A 23,287-nucleotide genomic window follows, 5' to 3' on the forward strand; every position below is an offset into this window, starting at 1 on the left:
CATATAAGGACGAAAGCACCGCATAAAAAGAAGTTTGGACATCATTTCATAACGAAAGCATAGCATATAAAGGAGTTTGCACATCATATAAAGACGAAAGCACAGCATATAAAGAAGTTTGCACATCGTATAAGGACAAATGCGGCATATAAAGGTGTTTGCAAATCATACAAGGACAAATGCACAGCATATAAAGAAGTTTGCACATCATATAAGGACGAAAGCACAGCATACAAAGACATTGGCACATTATGTAAGGACGAAAGCACCGCATATAAAGAAGTTTGCACATCATATAAAGACGAAAGCACAGCATATAAAGAAGTTTGCACATCATATAAAGACGAAAGCACAGCATATAAAGAAGTTTAGACAAAATATAAGGACGAAATTACAGCATAAAAAGAAGTTTGCACATTGTATAAAGACAAAAGCACAGCATATAAAGACGTTAGTAGTATATAGGGGCGCTTTACGGACAATGGGAATTAGCATTAAAAACACCCTTGGGTCACTTTACGGACAATGGAAATTTAACATGGAGAAAAATCGTGGGTCACTTTACGGACAAGGGGAATTTAACATGGCAATAAATCGTGGGTCACTCTACGGACAAGGGGAATTTAACATGGAGAAAAATCGTGGGTCACTTTACGGACAAGGGGAATTTAACATGGCAATAAATCGTGGGTCACTCTACGGACAAGGGGAATTTAACATGGGATTTTTTTTTTAAAAATTTAAAAAAAAATTTTTTTTAAAAAGGGGTAGGCAATGGAAAGGCTATCTCTTTTCGAGAAATATGGCTGGCCCTGAAAAGGGCCTTTGGTTTATGTTAATATGCCCTTAACATAAAGGGCATTTGCGACATCTTCTTTTCCTCAAACTTCGTCTTACAGCAGGGCCATACATCAGAGTCCTCTTGAGGCAACCTTGTCTCTCTATATAGACTCTTCTTATCCACAGGCTGCTGTTGGTCCTGTGGACAACTGTCCACTTGGATCGGACATACATGAGCATGTCCGTCCTGAACATCATTGTTGACACAAGGGTTGAAGATTCAACGTCGGTCCACATGTTGAGGCTCCGAGAATAGGTGAATCAATGCAGTGAACTGCGCTTATTTATAGGGACAGAAAGGATTGAAACGGATTGAGTTCATTCACCAATCCGAACACGCGTTACAGAATTCAGTCAGCCCGCATCCAATCCGAAGAGAGTAGTCTGTGACGTCACGTAGTCAATATAGATTCGCTAGCGCTTGTGTGCAGTCAATCTATGCGAAGTGATTCAACATGACGGAAACTCAGAAAACGATCCAGTGGGGTGCACCAGCAGGGGAGACCGCCCAAGGGAACCCGGACTTACTTTCAGAAGAGGTGAATTGGGATTTTGTGGATTTTCTCTCCTCGCAAGAATTTGTTCCGGAACCTTCGTTACCTTCTTCATTACCGCAAGTGGAGAATTTTAGACAGAGACAGAAAGAAGAATTGGAGAAATTTATACAACGACAAAAGGAAGCGGAACAGGCTTTTCTCCTACAGCAACAGCAACAAGAAGAAGAGGTAAGAAAAAAACAACAGCAAGAAGAAGTAGCAGCAAAGAAACAAGAGGGTGAAAATCAAACGGTCACGGTACTGTTGGACATTTTAGCGGAGTTAAGAAGTCTGAAACAAATGTATCAGACTTCTTTATCACGACCGAAGAGAATACGACCTTCCCGAGCCAAACATGTCAACCCTGTGACTAAGCCTACCGTACCACCCTTAGTGATTTCAACCCAATCATCATCAACATTACGCAGTCCAGAAGTAGGCCTTGGCCGTGGCAAAGGCTTAAGGCAGTTAAAATTGATTGCTTAAACTCACCCCTACACCATGAAGAAAAAAGGCCCTTTTCAGGGCCACCCACATTTCTCGAAAAGAAATACAATTTCAATTTGCCAATAACTCAAAAAAAAAACAACTCACCTATGTTACCATTATAGTACGTGTCTGTGTATGAGTGCGTGAGTGTAGCTTCTTATTTTAAAATCATAACTCAAAGACTCTTACCTTATATCATTCATTTATTCTTTTCTCCATTTTTTACAATCCAATTCACAATTCACAACACAACACTTTAATAAAAAGTTCATTGATTTCTTCTTTTCTCCTTGTTTAGTCTCTCTGTTTTTTGAATTTCTTCACCGTCACACTCTTTTCCTCTTCTTCTTTCTCCTCGCTTTCTTCCCTTCTTCTTTTCTTCTCGTGTTTCTTTGCCTCATTTAAATAGAATTGTCTTTTTTCTTCCTCTTCTTCCTCTGAAGAATCCCTCTCTTCTTCTGAAGAATTCCTCTTTTCTTCTGACTCCTCTTGTTTCTTTTTTGGGCAATCTGGAGACCAATGTCCTTTTTCTTTACAATAATAACAGGTATCTTGACTTTTGTCTTTTTTATCCCCTGTTTTTTTTCTTTTTTGACGGTCTGGACACTCTGAAGACCAATGCCCTTTCTTCTGACAGATATAGCAAGTATCTTGACTTTTATCTCTAAAGGAAGGAGAGTAGTCCGTAGGCTGGTCTGAAGAGAATTTTCTAATGACCCCTCGCAAAGCTCTGACGAAACGTTCCATCTGGGTAGTCTCTTCCATCGTTGTGCTCGGCTTGAGAGTGAAATGAATAGTGAAAGGACAAGACACACACCCTTTTATATACGCTGGTCTGCTATGACTATAAAGTAGTTTATGGTGTTTGAACTTGAGTCATTTGACTTTTTGCTTTCAAGATGAAACGATCCCATTCATTCGAGAAGAAAGAAGAAGAAAGTAAGAGGCAGAAACGTGATTTATCGCCTCGTACCAGGGCTGAAATCTTGGCACAAATTCATGCCAGTGATTTTGAAGAGGACATGAGTGAACCAGAATCCGAACCCTCTAAACCAAGTTCATCACCCTTAGTCAACCCTGAAAAGTACTATTCCATTCGAGAGACGGAAAAGCGCTCCTCTAGAAAATTTAGAACCACGGCTTACAAATACACGGTGAAGTTTAAAGATTTCAAGGCTGAAGTGCCGTTAGAGAAAGCAGAAGTGTTCATCACTGAGGTGTGGGATTCTTTGCTCACTGCACTCAAGCGACAATGTCAACCCAAAGAAGACGATCGCTTGAGACTTTCCATACAACACGACGGTTTGAAATCCCCTGTTTGGATCGAGTTTAGCACCCCTGCAGAATTGACTGCTTCCAAAGTCATGGACAAGATTCAACACGTACAACAATCCAATGACCAGTTTGACATCACCGATGGAAAAGCCACAATGGACATGACCCACGTCTCTCCTCCTCAAGGGACAGGACGCAAAAAGATGTTATTGGTGGACGACCTTCGCAACACCAAAACGAGTCTCGTCCGAATTAACAACCCTCATGACCAGATGTGTTTAGCCCGTGCCATCGTGGTGGGACGAACCTATGCCAACAAGAACGACACGGTAGAATGGAAAAGAACCTGGGACACTATTCAACGTTCCGACCGAGCCAAACAACGAAACGAAGCAGAACTCCTGTTACAACAAGCTGGCCTGTCCAAAGACACACCCTGTGGCATTCCTGAGATGCAAAAATTGCAAGATGCCCTAGCTCCACGATACACCTTGAAAGTGCACCCTCAAGAAGTGCGCGGACCTCTATTGTTTCGAGGGCAAGATTTTAAGGACGGAAAATACATTCACCTTTATCATCACGATGAACATTTCGATACCATTACCAGTATCACTGGATTCCTGAGATATGTTTATTATTGTGAGAAATGTGACCATGGTTATAACAATCGAGAGCAACACAAGCATTGCGGATCGAAATGCTCAGGATGTTTGGCCTCTTCACCCTGTCTGAGCGAAGAACCAGTACCTTGTTCCACTTGTCTGCGCACGTTTGTCAGCCCTACCTGTTACCAACAACATCTGAAAACGCAAGGTTCACAGAAGAAATGTGCTTGTCAACTCCTGAGATTGTGCCCTACGTGTGAACAAGTCATATGTACCAATGCTGCCAAGGCACACGTATGTCGAGGAAAAAAAAAATGTCACATTTGTCACCACATCGTGGACTTGGAACACCAATGTTACGTGCAAAAATACCAACCCCCACCAGAGAAAGAGGACGGTCACAAGAATAAAGGCAATTTCATCTTTTTCGATTTCGAATGCATGCAAGAGACCGGCATTCACATTCCTAATTTCTGCGTGGCTCATCGAGCGTGCGAGAAGTGCATTCAACAACCTATCTTCAGTCATTGCCCTCACTGCAGCAAGATTCCTGGAGGGCGTGAAAAAATCTTTCGGGGACCGAACACGTTAGCCGATTTCGCTCGATGGGTCTTAGACCCCATCGACAAGACGTGGAGCCAAGAGGACATCGAACGTTACGGAGATTGTCATCGTCATGCCACGGTGATGGCTCACAATTTCTCTGGATACGATGGACAGTTTCTTCTCAGATACTATACGGAACAAGGCACCGAGCGTCCTAAAGTCACTTTGAACGGAGCCAAAATCATTTTCATGCAAGTGGGACAAGTACAGTTTAAAGATTCGATGAGCTATTTGGCCATGCCTTTGAGTCGAATGCCTAAAACGTTTGGAATGACAGAAATGGCTAAAGGGTACTTTCCACACTTTTTCAATACGGAAGCCAATCAACACGCCGTTCTACCCCATTTACCTGAGGCTCACTATTACGACCCCGACAACATGCGTACCGAACAACGAGAAGCTTTCTACGCTTGGTACCAGATTCACGCCTCGGACCCTTTCGACTTTCAGGAAGAAATGCTAAAGTATTGTCGTTCCGACGTGGACATTTTACGGCGTTGCTGTGGAAAATTTCGAGAACTGTTCATGGAACACGGAGGGGTCGATCCTTTGAAAGAAGCTTGCACCATTGCCAAAGCGTGTTCCTTAGTGTATCGACAACGATTCATGCCTGAAAACACCGTGGCTGTCATCAGCCCTCAAACGACCCACTTTGTCAAACGTCAATACTCGGTCAAAGCCCTACGTTGGTTACATTACTTGTGCGACAAGGAAGACAAGTGGATTCAGCATGCCCGCAACGGAGGGGGCGAAAAGACCATCGGAACGTATTCGGTCGATGGTTGGGACTTAGAAAACCCCAAGATCGTGTACGAGTTTAACGGTTGCTTATTTCACGGATGTCCCGTCTGCTACCCTGACCGTGACACTAAAAATCAGTTTTTGCAACGAACCATGGAAGACTTGTACCAGGACACTTGTCAGCGACGCCTAAAGTTAGAACAGCAAGGATACCAAGTGGTGGAAATGTGGGAACACGAGTACGATCACCGTATGAAAACCGATCCCGAGTTTAAACGCCTCGTGGAAAGTTACCAGTTCATGGACCCGCTGAACCCGAGGGATAGTTTGTACGGAGGAAGGACCAATGCCACCTGTTTGCTGTACCAAGCCGACGAAAAGAAAGGAGAAGAAATCAAATACTTGGACGTGTGTTCGCTGTATCCCTACGTGTGCAAATATTGTCGCTTTCCTGTAGGGCACCCACAATTGTTCACGGAACACATCGACCTGAAAAACATTCGACAATACGAAGGCTTGATCAAGTACAAAGTTTTGCCTCCCACGAACCTATACCATCCCGTCTTACCTCACCATTGTCAAGGCAAACTGATGTTTCCCTTGTGTCGTACTTGTGCCGAAACGTGCAACCAAGACCAACCTTGTCAGCACAGCCAGGAAGAACGGGCCTTGACGGGAACCTGGGTCAGCGTAGAATTGTTCAAAGCTCTGGACATGGGATACCAACTGTTAGAAGTGTACGAAATTTGCCACTTTCCCAAGACACAACAATACCACAAGGGTGATCCCAGGCAGAAAGGCATTTTCGCCGACTACGTGGATGCCTTTTTGAAACTGAAACAAGAAGCCAGCGGCTATCCTTCCTGGTGTCACACTCCCGAAGACCAAATACAATTCAAAGAGAAATACTACGAACAAGAAGGCATCACTTTAGACCACATCGAAAAAAACGAAGGCAGGCGATCGTTTGCCAAAGTGATGTTAAATTGCTTGTGGGGTAAAATGGCACAACGACCGTGTTTACCCAAGACGGAATATTTGACAGAACCTTCCCGCTACTTCCAGATGATTCACGACAAAACCAAATACATGAAACACGTGGACGTCGTTCGAGAGAATTTGATCTTGGTCAATTACGAAGAAGATCTGGACTTTGTACAAGACGACCCTTTTGGAAATGTCATCATTGCGGCTTACGTGACAGCCCATGCTCGCTTAAAATTGTACGAAGCTTTAGAACTGTTAGAAGAACGCGTCCTGTACTTTGACACGGACAGTTGCATTTACATCCATCACCCGATTCAACATCACCCTAACATCGAAGGAGACCGTTTAGGAGCCTGGACAGACGAGCATCCCGACGACAAGATTCTAAGTTTCGTCAGTGGCGGTCCCAAAAATTACGGCTACGAATACCGGGACAAACAAGGAGAAGTGCACACGACGTGCAAAGTGAAAGGACTGACTCTGAATTATCGTACCAGTCGTGTGGTCAACTTTGGGGTATTGAAAGAAGCCTTGCAATCGGGAGAGGATGGAAACTTTAAAGTGACCACTCACCAACCTAACAAGATTGTACGTTTACCCACTCACCACATCGTCAGTCGACCCTTGGAAAAAGTCTATCAAATCGTGTACCAGAAGCGAGTGAGACTTCCCAATCATTTCACCTTACCGTACGGTCACGTCGGTATTGGTCTGTATATAAAAAAGGAACCCTAGGCAAGATCGATAGTTCATTGTGACTACCAAGACCGAGCGAACAAGATGAATACTTTGAAAGAGACATCGTTCCAGTTTGGGGATTGTAAAAAAGTTGTATCTTCCTCTAGTGTGACTAATACTGGATGGATAAGACCCATGCATTGCGACGGAAAATGTCCGGAAGGAAACTGCGATTGTCCATGTGGTTACCATTGTAATTGCGTAACGGAGTTTGCAGATGAGTGCGATTGTGAGCCTTGCGATGGATACGATGCTGTACCTTGTGACCTGAGCGATGCCGTAAAGCATCATGGGAACTTTGTTCTCACTGCCCCTGTCATGGAAAGTGATGCTGTGCGTGTCAAACCTGAGGGATGCGAAAGCGATGCCGCTCGTCCTTTTAGACATTTTACCGGGTTTAAAGGGGAATGTTCACCTTCACGTCTACCCCCCTACGGATGTCATCCAGCCCTGAGCAAACTCCTGTTCCTGTCACCCAACCCTCATCGAAACGAACCTGTGAAAAACGAATATTCGTTCCCTGTGCGTTTGTCGGAATACTGCGACTTTGAAAATCGTCTTCAATCGTTCAAAGGAAAATGGCCAAAGTATCTGGGAGGACCGACCCCCGAAGAATTAGCCAGAGCCGGATTTTTCTACTTGGGCGAAGGAGATAAAGTCAAGTGCTTCAGTTGTGGTGTGTCACTTCACCACTGGGAACCGCAAGATTCGGCCTACGTTGAACATGCTCGATGGTCACCGAATTGTCATTACTTACCTTTAGTGGGACCGAGACATTGAAGTAACTTTTTTTACCATAATAATCTGTTCATGGATACTTTACAAGGGAACATTCGTGCTTTGCCTGTGGAGTTGAGAGAACGCATTTATCGAGAGCTGGTCAAAATACAAGTGAAACGTAAAGAACAATTGCATCCGTTACGTCACCGGTTTTTGAACCATTGGTACCTGAAGGCTATACAAGGACTGATTCAATTGAAAGTGTTCCATTGGACAGACATTGATCAACGATCCTCTAGTTTTAAAAAGGATTGGTTTGGTATGGACGATTGTAGTTACATCATTGTAAACGTACTGCATCGAATTCCAGAGGAAGAGTTAACGAATTACCAACATCTTGAACGCAATGTCAACTTAGTGAAAGAGGAAACTTCTGAACGAATTGTAATGTGTAGATTAGTGACTCAACGATTTAAATTTGACACTGAAGTGAAACCATGTTTGTGCAAAGAGTACATTTCTTGTGTCAGACCAAAGAGGATTTAGTATGACCTATTCATGGATACTTTGCTAGAGAACATTCGTGCTTTGCCTGTGGAGTTGAGAGAACGCATTTACCGAGAGCTGGTGAAAATACAAGTCAAACGTAAAGAACAATTGCATCCGTTACGTCACCAGATCTTTAACCACTGGTACCTGAATGGTATAAGAGAACTGATTCGTCAGAAATTGTTTCAGTGGTCAGACCTTGTTCAACACTTTGAGTTAGTGAATGATCGAAATGTTCATTATTTTGGTTACTTCGAGATTCACCTACAGCAATACATTGAGGAAGACAAGTTAAAGGATTATCAACATATTTTACGTGGAATCTACTTAGAGGAAGAGGAAACTTCTAAACGAACTCTGAAGTTTCGGTTACAGTATGCAAGATTTAGATTCCCTACTGGAGAACGAAGATCTCTGGCTAGAAAGTACGTGTATTGTTTCCGAAACAAAGAGACTATAAAAACAGGCTGCCATGCCACGACTTATGTCACATGTCATCCAACAGATTCCGTGGAAGGAACTCAATGATCATATTCAAACCGTGGATCATTACCATCGATTATTACAAGAACTGTATCCATTCAATTTGGGACGACAAGTGGTGTGTGTCTTAGTGACTTGTTTTTTGGGATTTCGTTTACCAGCCGATTCTTTGTGGACTCTTTACGATCAGTACTTACCACCTCCATGGCCTTAAATGGTCACGAAAAACTCCTTTTGCTCAAAGCCTTGCGTTTTCATTTGGATACTTCTCGACCTCAACAGGAAAAAAAGATTCGTCAACTTTTAGCTACCCAAGACGTGTATGACGATGTGTGTGTAGCTTGTGACTTACATCCCCATTGGACAGATGTTCGTGATTGGAAAAAAGGGGGTTTTGAAGCTTGGACCCAAGAAGTGGCCCAGTATGCACAAGAGTTGTTCAAGGAAAAAAGTTACTTTTCAACCTGTGTTAGTGACGGTGCCAGAAGAACCTGTCACCGAGAACAACCACTCGCTTCAGGACAGGACTGTCATGGACATGCCTGAAAGGTCATTCCGGGAGGACACTTGTGTGACAATACCTCATGTAGAGACTGTAAGAACATTACACACTGTCCCTAGGACATCTTGGTTACCCAAAACATGTTGTACAGACACTTGTTTATATTTCACTTTGATTGTTATGATGTGTTTTTTATTCCTGTACATCACTATTTGGGTTGTATGTATTTTTCTCTTTCGTGTTCATATTTGAAACATTCAATAAACGTGTTCTGAAAAAGTATATAAACTCTTGTCTTGTTTGTTTTTCGTGTCACAAGTGACATTTCTCATACCATGGCTACCTCTGCTGTCTCTGCTCCCTCTTCCTCCACTGTCAAAGTCATCGACGAACACTTAGATCGTGCCAGTTGGGAGGCTTTGTATCTTCGCCATCCCTTTAACATGCTCATTGCTGGACCTAGCGGTTCAGGCAAAACCGAATTCGTCAAACGTTTGATCGAACATAAACATCATTTGATCGATCGGCCCCCTCAACGGATCGTGTGGTGTTACAAAGAGTGGCAATCGGCGTACAGCCTCTTGCGAGAAAGTCAAGGCGATTCCATCGTGTTTGTGGAAGGCATTCCTAAAGAAGACGATGGCATCGTCTCTGACTCCCGTCTAACCCATTTGGTCATTTTCGACGACATGTTAGGAGAAGACGAAGAAGAAATTAAATTGTGGTTTACGCGCAAAGGGCATCACCGTAATGCCAGTGTCGTTTACATCACCCAAAATTTGTTTCAACAAAGTAAAGCCCATCGCACCATCAGTCTCAATGCGCATTACGTGGTCTTGTTTAAAAGCCCTCGAGATAAATCGCAAGTGCAAGTCTTAGCCAAACAGTTAGGAACGCCTTGGCTGACTCAGGCGTACGACGATGCCACTCAAACGCCACACGCCTATTTACTCGTCGATTTGAAACCTACGACCCCCGAGGATTTGCGATTTCGTACCCACTTGTTTCACCACTGGTGCCAAGACGGAGGGCCTGTCCTGTACACGTCTCCGTCCTCGACTTCATTTCACTCCCCATGAAAAAAATCTATAAAAACCTCAGACCCTTTTTCGTCTGTCTCACACAGTGTGAACATGACGTCCCTTCAGTCGCATCTTCCCGTCAAATTGATTCGTGCCTTGTATGGCATCAGTCGAGAAAAAGATCCACAAACACGAGCCCGTGTCTTAGAAGCTAGTCTCAAAGAAGTCTTACGATGGTTCACGGTGACAGCACGTCAATTACTCCAAGGAATCATTCAGATTCCTCATCAAACCCAACGCTTTTTCGATCGAAACAAAGTCGCTTTGGTCCAACTGGCCGATCCCCGCATCGACACTCAAACCAAAAAACAAATCATTTTGAAACCTGGAGGGAGCGGTACTCTAGGAGGGGTCATCATTCGTTCACTCTTAAGATGGGATCCTAATGCCCCCAAAGTTATCCCCAAGACAAAAGTTCAACGAAGCCCCAAGAAGAAAAAGAAAAAGACCAGGTCCCCAAGAAGAATAACTTCTCCAGTGGCGGGACCCTCCTCTTACCAGACACCACCACCATCACCCCGGAAAAAGAAAAGAAGCCCCCAGAAAAAGAAACAGAGAAAAAGTCCTCAGAAAAAGAAAAGTCCACAGAAGAAGAAAACTAGTCGCAAGAGAGGCACTTCGGCCAGGACGCAACCTTACACTCGCAAGCCACGACCTGCCACAGCGTCTCCGGCAGCCTCACGTTTGTCCACTTCTCCGTTGATGTCACCAGGAACTGAAGAGTACTTGGAGACGTTGATCACACCAAGAACTTCTCCGTTGATGACCCCCAAAAGAACTTCCCCAGTGGCAGGACCTTCCAATTTAGCGGCAGTGGCTGCTGCTCACAAAGTACCTTCTCCCAAAATCAAAGTCCATGAAAGATCGGGCATGTTACAAAGTTTACTGGATTTGTCCAAGCAAGAACTGGCTCGATTTAGTCCGTTACGTACCCCTGCACGACGTGTCATGCCTGTCCTCAAACTGATAAAACGTAAAGACAATCAGTGGCGACGCGTTCCAGTATAAAAAAGGCCTGTGACCGAGTAGGGTATCAGTGTTTTTAGGTGCTCCTAAAGACTCAAAGATGTCACCCTCCAGAAAACCCCAAGGAAAGAAAAGGAAAGGACTACCACCACGTTTAGCCAAACATGGGGACCTGTTATCTGTCCTGTCCAAAGCTTCTCCACCCCTACGAAAAAAACTCATTCAAACGGCCTCCAAAGAGGTCATCGATACCGTGTGCGAATGTTGTTTGAACGTTTTGAAAGGCACGATCCCTTTGTCCAAACACCAGAAACAATGCTTAGGCAAACATCGTCACGTTCTTCGGAAAATGGTTCAAAAGAAAATTCCCATTCGTCAGAAAAAGAAGATGTTGGTCCAACGTGGAGGCATTTTACCTCTCTTGTTAGGCCCCATACTGAAAGGAGTCATGGGAACCATGTTGGGAGGACTGATGGGAGCAAGATAAAAAGGCCTTCGGAAGTCCCAAGATCTCAGAATTCACCCCTGACAACCCCATGGAAGGACGAAAACTAGCTTTAGTGCCTTACAAACGATGGATGGAATACCATCGGTGGCAAGAATAACGCACCCCGCATTTACCTCCCAATCCCAATTTGAGCGAAATGTCCCAGTTACAACACGAATTGCAATCCTTGATGGATCGCCAAGATTTGTCCGAAACAGAAAAATCGCAAAAGTACGGTCAACTCTTGCAACGATTGCAACTCTTTCACCAGAAAGCTTTAGACGAAACAGCTTTACCCACTCTAAAAGATTTTAAGACCTTGATGAAAAGTCCAGCACCATCACCAGTACCAGTACCAGTACCACCAGTACCCGTGACCAAGACAGAAAAAGGAGAAGAAGAGGAAGGGTTTCAAACTCCACCAGAAAAAGTACGCAAGTTAACAACACCACCTACCTCCAGAATTGGATGGATTAAAAAGATGATGGCCACCCCTTCTTCCTCACAAGAGAAAAAGAAAGTGAAGACAGAAGTGAAGACAGAAGTGAAACAAGAACCGATATCCCCTGCTCAGACATCCTCCTCCTCTTCGACACCTATTGCTGGCCGCACACGCAAAGCATTGCAATCCAAGAAAATACCCCAAGAGAAAAAGAGTAGCCTCTTCCAAGAGTGGGTGCCTTATTAAGACACCAATCAACACAAAAAATGGAAAAAGTCTTAGCTAGCATTTACTACGATCCCTCCCATCCTGCAGGTTACGCAGGAGTTCAAAAATTGTATCGTGCTGCCAAAACTCGACTGAAAAGTCTCCGTTTACCTCAAGTGCAACGATGGTTACAAGAACAAGCTACCTACACTTTACACAAACCCATTCGACGCAAGTTTGCCAGAAGTCGCACCCGAGTGGAAGGCATCGATCATCAATGGCAAGCCGATCTAGCCGATGTCTCTCATTTGGCCAGCTACAATCGTGGTTACAAATATTTGTTTTGTGTCATCGACGTCTTTTCCAAATTTGCCTGGGTCGTGCCTTTGACTTCCAAATCGAGCAGCGAGTTAGTGCGAGCCCTGCAACGAGTGTTGAAACAAAGCGGTCGTCACCCTCTTCGATGGCAAACGGACAAAGGCACCGAATTTCTGAACCAAGCTTTCCAAAAAGAATTAAAGAAACGTGACATTCATTTTTTTACCACCGAGAATCCCGAAACCAAAGCCAGCATCGTGGAACGTTTTCAACGCACTTTGAAAGAACGCATGTGGAAATATTTTACGCATCACCACACTCTGAAGTACATCGACATCTTACCGCACCTGGTGCAAGCGTACAACCAATCTTACCATCGAAGCATCGGACGTGCCCCGCAAGACGTGACTCCCGACAACGAAGTGCTGGTGTTTGAGCGTCTGTTCGGTACGTCCCCGACGAGGGCTGTCCCCAAGAAAAGTGGAGAGTTGACCGTAGGAGATTGGGTGCGCATTGGCAAAACCAAACGCACTTTCGACAAAGGTTACTTACCTAACTGGACGACCGAATTGTTTCGCGTCACTGGACGAGTGCATGGCCGTCATCCTGCCGTCTATAAATTGGAAGACATGAACGGAGAAGTACTCAAAGGAACGTTTTATTTGCCCGAGTTACAACGTGTCACCAAAAAAGAAGACGACGTGTACGACATCGAAAGCATTCTCGAACGCAGAACCCGTAAAGTGGGCAAACGACGTGTCAAAGAAGTCAAAGTACGTTGGAAAGGATATCCACCCAGTTTCGATTCTTGGATCGACGCTTCGCAAGTCATCGACTATAAAAAGAAGAAGTGACCATCATGCCCTTTCACACATCAGACGCAGCTACGTCGACCACTCCTTCTTCCCCTAGTTCTTCTGTGCAAGATTTACAAAAACAACCCTTGTGGGTGTGGTGTGGAGAACGTGTGCCTAAAACGCAAATCGTCTTTTTCTGCCAAATCTTCGTGGTGTATTGTGTCATCGGGGCAGCCATCGCCAATTTGAGTTTGCAACAAGGAGACAAACAATTGTGGACCATTTTATTGAGCAGTTGCATCGGTTACCTGCTTCCCAATCCCTCCCTGAAATTCTCCTCGAACGGGAACGTTGTGTCCAGTGCCAGTGCCAGTCACCACTCCAACAACCACAACCAGAACCCCATTTTGGGCGGAGACACGCCTCTGACATCCACTAACCCCTCGGACAGCCACAGAACTCTGGAATTATGAGTCACCAAAACCAATTTTACTTAACCTTACCCAGTGACAGTTCCATGGAGGTGTTTCCCAATAACACGTTGTGCTGTTACACGGCCAAATTACCTCAAGCCATCCAGTTAGATCACGAAGCCCATTGGGAAGTGGCTTTGGTAGAAATGATTCACCCGACCCAAGTCCACAATGTCATTGCCCAGCAAAATTGGTTTAAGGTGGAAGTTTATGACGAGCAATTGCAACAGGAGTTGGATAAGAGAACCATATCTGACATTAAAACCTATGATCAAATCACTAAAACGACCACCTACCACTTGTCCATTCTCCCAGGCTATTATTTCAGTGGTCATCATTTGGTCAGCGCCATAGCCTCCAGGTTTAATGGCGTGTTTGGGAAAGCTTTTGACATTGTCAAGAACAAAAGTGTCACCCTGGAGTACCACAAAGTAGCTCGTCGCTTCTTGATGAAATTTGAGCGGAGTAAAATCGTGGGCATTGAATTTTGTCCTGAATTGTTTGACATGTTGGGCGGTAACATGGAGCTGAGGAAGAAATTAAAAGAAGAAAAAAACGAATTACCCATCATTTACGACAACGTGACTTTTGGCCAGTATTTTAATAGCCCGGTAGAACTGAACCAAGGACTGAATTTGATCTTTGTGTACTCCGATGTAGTGGAATACAACGTGGTGGGCCACACCTCCGTACCGTTACTGCGTGTCATTCCTTTCAAAGTGGATTCTGCCACGAACGCTGACGAGGAAGGTGGAAACACTTACCACGTCCACCGCGAATTTGTCCATCCTCACTATTTGTCCGTCAGCAAGTCGTATTTGGACACGGTCAACATTACTATAAAAGGAGATTTGGGACAAAATATTCCATTCACCAAAGGAAAAGTCACGGTGAAACTCCATTTTCGAAAACGGTTCTCTCACGATTCGTAAGTAAGTCATGTATCCAGTGTACCAAGGGGTGGCTCGACAGCGAGGACACGGTTTAGGAGACATGTTAAAATCGGCCTTTCGTTCGGTGGCCCCGGTGTTGAAACCGATGGTGACACGAGGATTGCACGCCTTGAAAGATGCGGCACTGACACAAGGCAAAGAATTTCTCCAAAATGTCATCATCGACAAACAAAACCCTAAAGAAGCCTTCATGAGGGCAGGCAAAAATGTCTTGTTGCAAACGGGCAAAGACATTTTGGGTCGACGAGACACACCTATAAATGCCCTGCACGCTACCGAGTCAGACATTCAGCAAGGACAAGGCAGAAAGAGACGAGGAAGAAGAAGAAAACACCCTTTCACTAGACTTCAAGCGAGAAAGGCCAAGAAAAGAAGAACCGTTCGAGACTTAGACGTTTTCGATTATTGAAACACAGAAAAAAATGATGCACCGAGAGTCTTGCGCTTGTTCCAAGACGGAACTGGATCTGTTTGCCATGCCCCCCACGATGATGACGATGCAAGAATCCCAATGGGTGGAATTTCACCCCGTCTCCTCATTGACCGATTCCGCTCCCATCGAGTTTGAAATCAAAGGACAGCCCGAAGATTACATCGATCTGAATAGCAGTTACTTGTACTTGAAAGTCAAAGTTCTAGATAAGGATAGTGGTGAAATAACAGACACTGAGAATATAGCTCCCGTCAACAATTTCATGCATTCCTTGTTTAGTGGAGTGGACTTGTACTTAAATAACAAACTGGTCAGCAGCAGCATGGATACTTACCCTTACCGTGCCTACCTGGAAAATCTCTTGACGTACGGAACAGATGCCAAGGATACTCATCTCAATGCTTGTGTGCTATGGGAACCTGACGAAGCGACCAAGTTTGACGAACTAGATAAAGACAATGACGGCTTTGAGGAAAGACAAAAGAAAATCCTAAAAGAAAAGAGTTTAGAACTGATGGATCGTTTGCATTTGGACATGTGGTTGCAAGAGAAATATTTGCTGAACGGGGTCAATATCCGCTTGAGACTGAATCGCAGCAGTGCCGCTTTCCATTTGTTGGCTGATGCTGATGCTACTAAGACTGGCAATCCTAAAAGCAAAATCGAGGAGGCCAGACTCTACGTACGACGCGTGGAAGTGTTACCTAAAGTAGGTAACGACATCAGTCAGACGTTGAGCAGAACGACCGCCAAGTATCCCATACGACGCGTAGAAGTGAAAACGTTCACCATTCCCACTGGACAGCATTCTATGATCGAAGATCATCTGTTTCAAGGACAGTTACCCAAGCGTTTAATCCTTGGTATGGTCCTGAATTCAGCCTTCAACGGAGCCTTCCATCAAAATCCTTTCAACTTTCAACACTTCAACGTGAAGAAAATCGAAGTCAGTCGCGATGGCAAGACCTTGTGTACCCGACCTTTCGAACCTAGCTTTGATCCCGCAAAGATGAATTACTTGAGATCGTACTTGTCCTTGTACGAAGCCACTGGCCAGTTAGGAACCAACACCAGTCACGGCATTACCTACGACGATTACGCAGGAGGCTATGCTTTGTGGGCTTTCGATTTCACTCCGGACCAAGGCAGCGACGAGGGACATTTCCACCCTATAAAATCTGGCCAGATTCGTGTGGAACTTCAGTTTGCAAATCCTCTGCCAGCAACAGTGAACGTCATCCTGTATACCGAATTCGATAATACCATAGAAATCAACAGTTTGAGAGAAGTCATTCTAGATTATTAGAAAGCCATGGAAGACTGTTATCCCTCTTTACCTAGTGGAGAAACTTTGGACATGAAATGTGAGGAGACCGTGGAAAAAGAAGAATCTCAAGACAAAGACGAAGAAGATATCATAATGAAGTCGAGATGGCCAGAACAAGAAGCCCATTTAGTCTGCTGTTTTGCCAAACACTTGGTCGATAAAATGACGGAATTGATCAAGAAAAATTGTTATGGATGTCAAAACGATCATCCCAGTCAAATTCAACACGATAAATGCCTGATGTTGAGTCAAGAAGAAAAATTGGACGAGTATCTGGACGAAGCTTGGAGCCTCATCTCGAACAAAGACGTGTTGCACCAGTGGTATAAAGACTTGCGTGAACATTCTTGTCCACCATTAACCACTCAAGAGATCCATCGTATCGAAGCTCTCCTGAATCAGAGTGAGGAAACAGAACGAATAACCGTTTATTCGTCAGACATTTTCAAGCAAAAAGTCAGGATCGAATTGACAACGTATTATTACCTGTGAAGAAGAAAAAACAAACACAAAACAATGGATACCTGGGAACTTTATTACCTTTTGAACCACAGTTCGTACACTGCTTCTTGGAATCCTGTCGTCTGTGCTAAAGATGAACTCCCTCATCGCAAACCTAAAGACCATCAAGCTTACGTGATCAACACGGACGATAGTCATCTCCCAGGAACCCACTGGGTAGCCGTTTACTTTCCTCAAGAAGGATGTGTGGAATATTTCGATTCGTACGGATTGCCCCCTTTGGAAGACGATATCATCGACTTTATGAGAAGAAATGCTCAGACCACCCGATTCAATAATGTGAAATTACAAGGCACAGATTCCTTGGTGTGTGGACAATATTGTGTGTATTTTCTGCATCATCGCAGCCTGGGCTATTCCTTAGAACATTTAGTGACTCATTTTGATCCTCGTTCTTCTGCTAGAAACGATGTGAAAGTAGATCGATGGTTTTGTGACCATTATGCTTATCTTTTGTCTCAAGCTAGGAAACGTAGTGTCCATCAATGGCCTAATGATTTCCAACAGTGGAAATCACAATTTCATTCACAACGTTGTCAGCCCTGTTCAAAAGTAGTTAGTAATTGAAGAAAAAAATGTTTGTTATTTGAAAAAATTGTTTGATGTTATCATGTTGGATTATTGTTAAAAATGTTGTTGTTTAGTGTTAAGTGATTTTTGAATAAAAATGTTGTGTTTAGAAAAAAATGCCTTTGTCTTTTGTTTAGCTATAAGAATGTTGGATTGATGCTCTTTCATTTCTTACTATCCCTCTCATGAACGTTGCGGCTCGAAAACCGTGTGGGGGATGTTTTCCTTCACGTCCGCGCTTTAACTTTAAGAACCGGGTTGTTCCCAGTCTAGCCATCCATTGTCGACTCATCCTCCTAAGAAGATGTGCTCCAAACTAGCTAAGCTCAACGAAGCCTACGTGAATCTGCATAGGGTCAGACACAGTCTGATACCGAAACCAGAAGAAATAGAGAATGTGAGAATGTTAAAAATCACTGAAGACCTGATAGAAGAGCTCTTCCGAGAAGAAATGAACAGGGAAAAAGAAGAATGGACAGAGAAGTACAGACTTCAGAGACAGCAGCAACAGCAGCAACAGCAGCAGCAACCTGAAGCTGACAGAGGCTTTGTCGAATGTCGTATCGACACCAAAGAATTCTTCTTCTCTTTCCGAAGAAGCAGACCTATCGCCAGAAAGTCTATCCTCAGAGGACATCGCATTCTTAGAAACTAAAAAAGAATGCCATAGCAAAACAAAAAAACAGCCCTTTTCAGGGCTACCCAATACTCTAGAAAAGAAATAACTATTAATTTGCCAATGTGTGTAGGTAGAGTAGTGTGAAAATAAACACTAACTCTTTCTTAAAAAATGTGAGGGTATGTGTTTGTGTGATTGTGTTTGTAAGTGATAAAGTAGGTTGGTGTGGATAGTAGATTAAAATGATGTTTGTTTTTTTTGGGCTGCTTGAGGTGTATATTTGGGGTTAGATTGGATTGCTTTGCGTATGTGGATAGTCTATTGAAGTGATTTATAAAAATTTTACAATAGTGATGGGTAGAATAAAAAGTGAGTGAGTGTTTCTTTTAGGTCCGCGCGTTGTTGATGTTTTTTTGGTCATGATCTAGGTAAGATGAATTTTATGTTTTTAGGGGGATGTTTTCCTTCACGTCCGCGCTTTCAGTATAAATTGAAACTCGTTCGGCAGTCCAGCTACCCTTGTTGATTGATCAACACAGCCAGAAGAATGACTAGTAGAATAGTGAAACTGTTAGAACTCCAGATGCACCTGGAATATGCCAGGCGGATAGTAAACGAACTATCAGCAGAGGCTATAGTAGAAGAAGCAAGAGTAAAGAAGGAAGAGAAGGAGAGAAGAGAGAGGGAAGAAGAGGAAAAGAAAAGAAAAGAGAGGATGTCGTTCAATATTCCCGAGACAGAGGATTGGGGTGTTGAAGCGAATCATCCTCCCTCTGCGCTCCCCAAAAGAAAGGTGAAAGAAGACTGGGGAAGAAGATGCGTGTGCGGCGCCAGGCCAGGAAGGTGCAGCCATTAGATAGGTGCATCAGGAGTTCAAAAAACAGCCCTTTTCAGGGCTACCCAATAGTCTAGAAAAGAAATAACTATTAATTTGCCAATGTGTGTAGGTAGAGTAGTGTGAAAATAAACACTAACTCTTTATTAATAGTGGAAGTGTATGTGTTTGTGTGTTTGTAAGAGCTCAGGTATGTTTGTGTGAATAGTAGATTATGGGTTTCTTAGCAAAATGTGGAGAGTATAGTTAGGGTTATATTATATGAAATGAGAAAGTAGGGGGATGTTTTCCTTCACGTACGCGCGATGTTTGGTCATGATCTAGGTAAGATCCATTTTATGTTTTAGGGGGATGTTTTCCTTCACGTACGCGCTTTTCGTATAAGAACCCACAGTATTCATCGTTCAAACCATTCTGCAAAGAATAAAAAGAAGATGGCGTCAAACCAAATGGACAAGATGCAAACCTTGCAAGACGTTTTAGACAACTTAGGAATAATGGAACAGATGCTAATAAGACTGGTTGAAGACCATTATTCCTATAGTCCCCATCGTGTAAAGATGGAAATTAACAATTTAAGAAAAGCAAAGGACAAGATTAGTGGTGTAATGAAGGAAATAAAGGAGGAGAAGGAGGATGAAGAGGAAAAGATAAGAATAAGAACATGGAACGAAAAAATTGAAAAAGAAGAGGAAAATGAGAAGAGGAAGAAAGAAGAAGAGGAGGAAGAGAAGAAAGAAGAGAAGGAGAAAAAAAAGAAGAGAAAGAGTGTTGGAGATAAAATAAGAAGTTGGTGGAGGAAAAGAAGAAATTAGAAGAAGAAGAAGAAAACCCAAAGGCCCTTTTCAGGGCCAGCCATATTTCTCGAAAAGAGATAGCCTTTCCATTGCCTACCCCTTTTTAAAAAAAAATTTTTTTTAAATTTTTAAAAAAAAAATCCCATGTTAAATTCCCCTTGTCCGTAGAGTGACCCACGATTTATTGCCATGTTAAATTCCCCTTGTCCGTAAAGTGACCCACGATTTTTCTCCATGTTAAATTTCCATTGTCCGTAAAGTGACCCAAGGGTGTTTTTAATGCTAATTCCCATTGTCCGTAAAGCGCCCCTATATACTACTGACGTTTGGACATCATATAATGACACATGCACAGAATACAAAGAAGTTTGCACATTATATTAAGACAAAAGTACAGTATATAAAGACGTTTGCACATCATAAAAGTACAATCGCACAGCATATAAAGAAGTTTGCTCATCATATAAGGACGTTTGCACATCATATAAGTACAAATGCACAGCATATAAAAAAGTTTACACATTATATAAGTACGAAAGCACATCATATAAAAAAGTTTACACATCATATAAGTACAAAAGCACAGCATATAAAAAGTTTGCACATCACATCAGTACAAAAGCACAGCATATAAAATAGTTTACACATTATATAAGTACAAAAGCACAGCATATAAAAAAGGTTACACATCATATAAGTACAAAAGCACAGCATATAAAAAGTTTGCACATCATATAAGTACAAAAGCACAGCGTATAAAAGGTTTACACATCATATAAGTACAAAAGCACAGCATATAAAAAGTTTGCACATCATATAAGTACAAAAGCACAGCATATATAAAAGTTTGCACATCATATAAATACAAAAGCACAGCATACAAAGAAGTTTGCACATCATATAAGTACAAAAGCACAGCATATATAAAAGTTTGCACATCATATAAGTACAAATGCACAGCATATATAAAAGTTTGCACATCATGTAAGTACAAATGCACAGCATATAAAAAGTTTGCACATCATATAAGTACAAAAGCACAGCGTATAAAAGGTTTACACATCATATAAGTACAAAAGCACAGCATATAAAAAGTTTGCACATCATATAAGTACAAAAGCACAGCATATATAAAAGTTTGCACATCATATAAATACAAAAGCACAGCATACAAAGAAGTTTGCACATCATATAAGTACAAAAGCACAGCATATATAAAAGTTTGCACATCATATAAGTACAAATGCACAGCATATATAAAAGTTTGCACATCATGTAAGTACAAATGCACAGCATATAAAAAGTTTGCAGATCATATAAGTACAAATGCACAGCATATATAAAAGTTTGCACATCATATAAGTACAAAAGCGCATCATATAAAGAAGTTTGCACATCATATAAGTGCAAATGTCATCTTAAGACAGCTCTGGCGTTCCATACACAATACCATGAGGTGCACATTCATACGATTCATATGAAAATGTCAGAGAAAAACCCATCATGCTGACAAATGAAGAACATCTACATCAATAGGTTCGAGACGGCTCGGCGGAAATTACAATTTCCCTTAAGATAGGTAACTACGGTAAGACATTGTTAAATATATTGGTAGCGAAACATGTGTACACTGGTTTCAAATTTCAGTACGAACAGGTTTGATGTAAAAGCTTAGTCATTGGAATGCAAGTTAAAGTCAGTAGGTTTATTCACACTCTCTATGGTAGAAACCTTAGCAAGCGCGATGAATGTTGCTGCAGTAGGTATATAAAAAGTTATTGTTACTAAATAAAAAATTTAATACAGCATAGAAAGATCAGTGTTTGGAAATAGTTCGATTCAAAATGCACTAAACCTGTAATTTTGTATTTCAAGAAACAAAATAACATATAGTAAAACACACGCAAATGTGAGAATTACCACAGTCCAGAAATATTATTCCTATGAAAAAATTTGTATATTAAATAAATAGTAAACAATACACGTATTGACCGTAATATAGAATGAGTTCAAATCGTAAAAGTTCAAGTGACTATCACTGGAAAGGCAGCTGTCGTTGACTTGGGGCCTGGCTGTTGGTCCAACATGGACATCTCTGTTTATAGCATGGATATATATATATATATATATATATATATATATATATATATATATATATATATATATATATATATATATATATATATATATATATATTTCAGCCTGGGTTGTAGGTAGCTCATATTCGAGCTGGACTAGGTATATTATGCATTCGACATGTCGGGAATTTCGGGTGTTACTGCAAGAAGAATTCTCACCGGCGATTTATACATGGTATACAGAAATAAAAAATATTAATCTCAATATATTTTAGTGAGAAATTTGCTTTCAATATAATTTAATGAAAATTTACTTTTAATTCAATTTAGAGAACATTTCAATCTGATAACTTTTACTAAAAAAATGCTGTCCTAATAAATACATATAAAGTGGCGAGAGAAATGCATATCTTGTATACAAATAAAGTGGCTAGAGGAATGCATGCCTTCCAAGACAAAGACAGACATTCTAAATTATATTTGAAGATGTACTTTTAAAATCATGCATCGTGCAAGAGAGAACTATCACCACGTTTATCCATGCTAAATTCAAACTCCATTCCTACCCGTCCCTCGAATACAAAATATTGTTAAAACTTCACTTTTATGCAATAAACATAACGAATTAAAGAAAACAAACCATCGCGGAAATCGTTACCATTTACTTATATTTCTACTTCAAAATAGTACAATCTTAAAATTAAACAATGCTCAAACTTAAAACTATCAAAAGCTACTAATGGTTACTCTAAAGAGCGCTTTTTCCAAATTTGTTAAGTAACGCATAATTTAGCGCATTTGTCCGAGCCTGAGTTATGTACCAACAAGACATGAAAACACATAAGGCTGTATTCACGGGCTGAATAAATATCACTTCAACTGTTAGATAGTGTTGAACTTTGTTAGATTCTTGCAGATGCTTAATGATTTAGAGAATCATTCTGGATACGCATAGTTATCGAGATATGGAACTGTTTATCATCATCTAGTAATAACACGTTGCACTCTGAGGTTTTGACACTAAAACACGGACATATACATATGTACCGTCATATACAGTAGCTAATCAGCTAATATACTGAAAAACAAAATGGCAGGAATAGGCAAGCTACATGGAACTAATATATCACCTTTAGATGCGGATGGATATATCACGATCAGCTATGGTATACCGCATAATACGATGGTATATACCGATCTCGGAATATTCTTGTTCTAAATAATCTAATGTGTCAACCTTCATATGAATTCGGATATCGATCGTACGCTGCCTCTGGAATTACGTCCAAGAAAAAGAACTCCAAATTGAT

At 42.0% G+C, this 23,287-nt stretch overlaps 1 long non-coding RNA gene across 1 annotated transcript in view; it reads right to left on the bottom strand.

Moving 5' to 3' along the window:
- Positions 1 to 23,287, bottom strand: part of LOC149790312 (uncharacterized) — a 61,121-nt gene that overhangs the window by 10,570 nt on the left and 27,264 nt on the right. The window lies entirely within an intron of this gene.

Source organism: Sinohyriopsis cumingii, chromosome 10 (genome assembly GCF_028554795.1).
Source record: "Sinohyriopsis cumingii isolate HCF-2022 chromosome 10, ASM2855479v2, whole genome shotgun sequence".
Classification (NCBI taxonomy): domain Eukaryota; kingdom Metazoa; phylum Mollusca; class Bivalvia; order Unionida; family Unionidae; genus Sinohyriopsis; species Sinohyriopsis cumingii.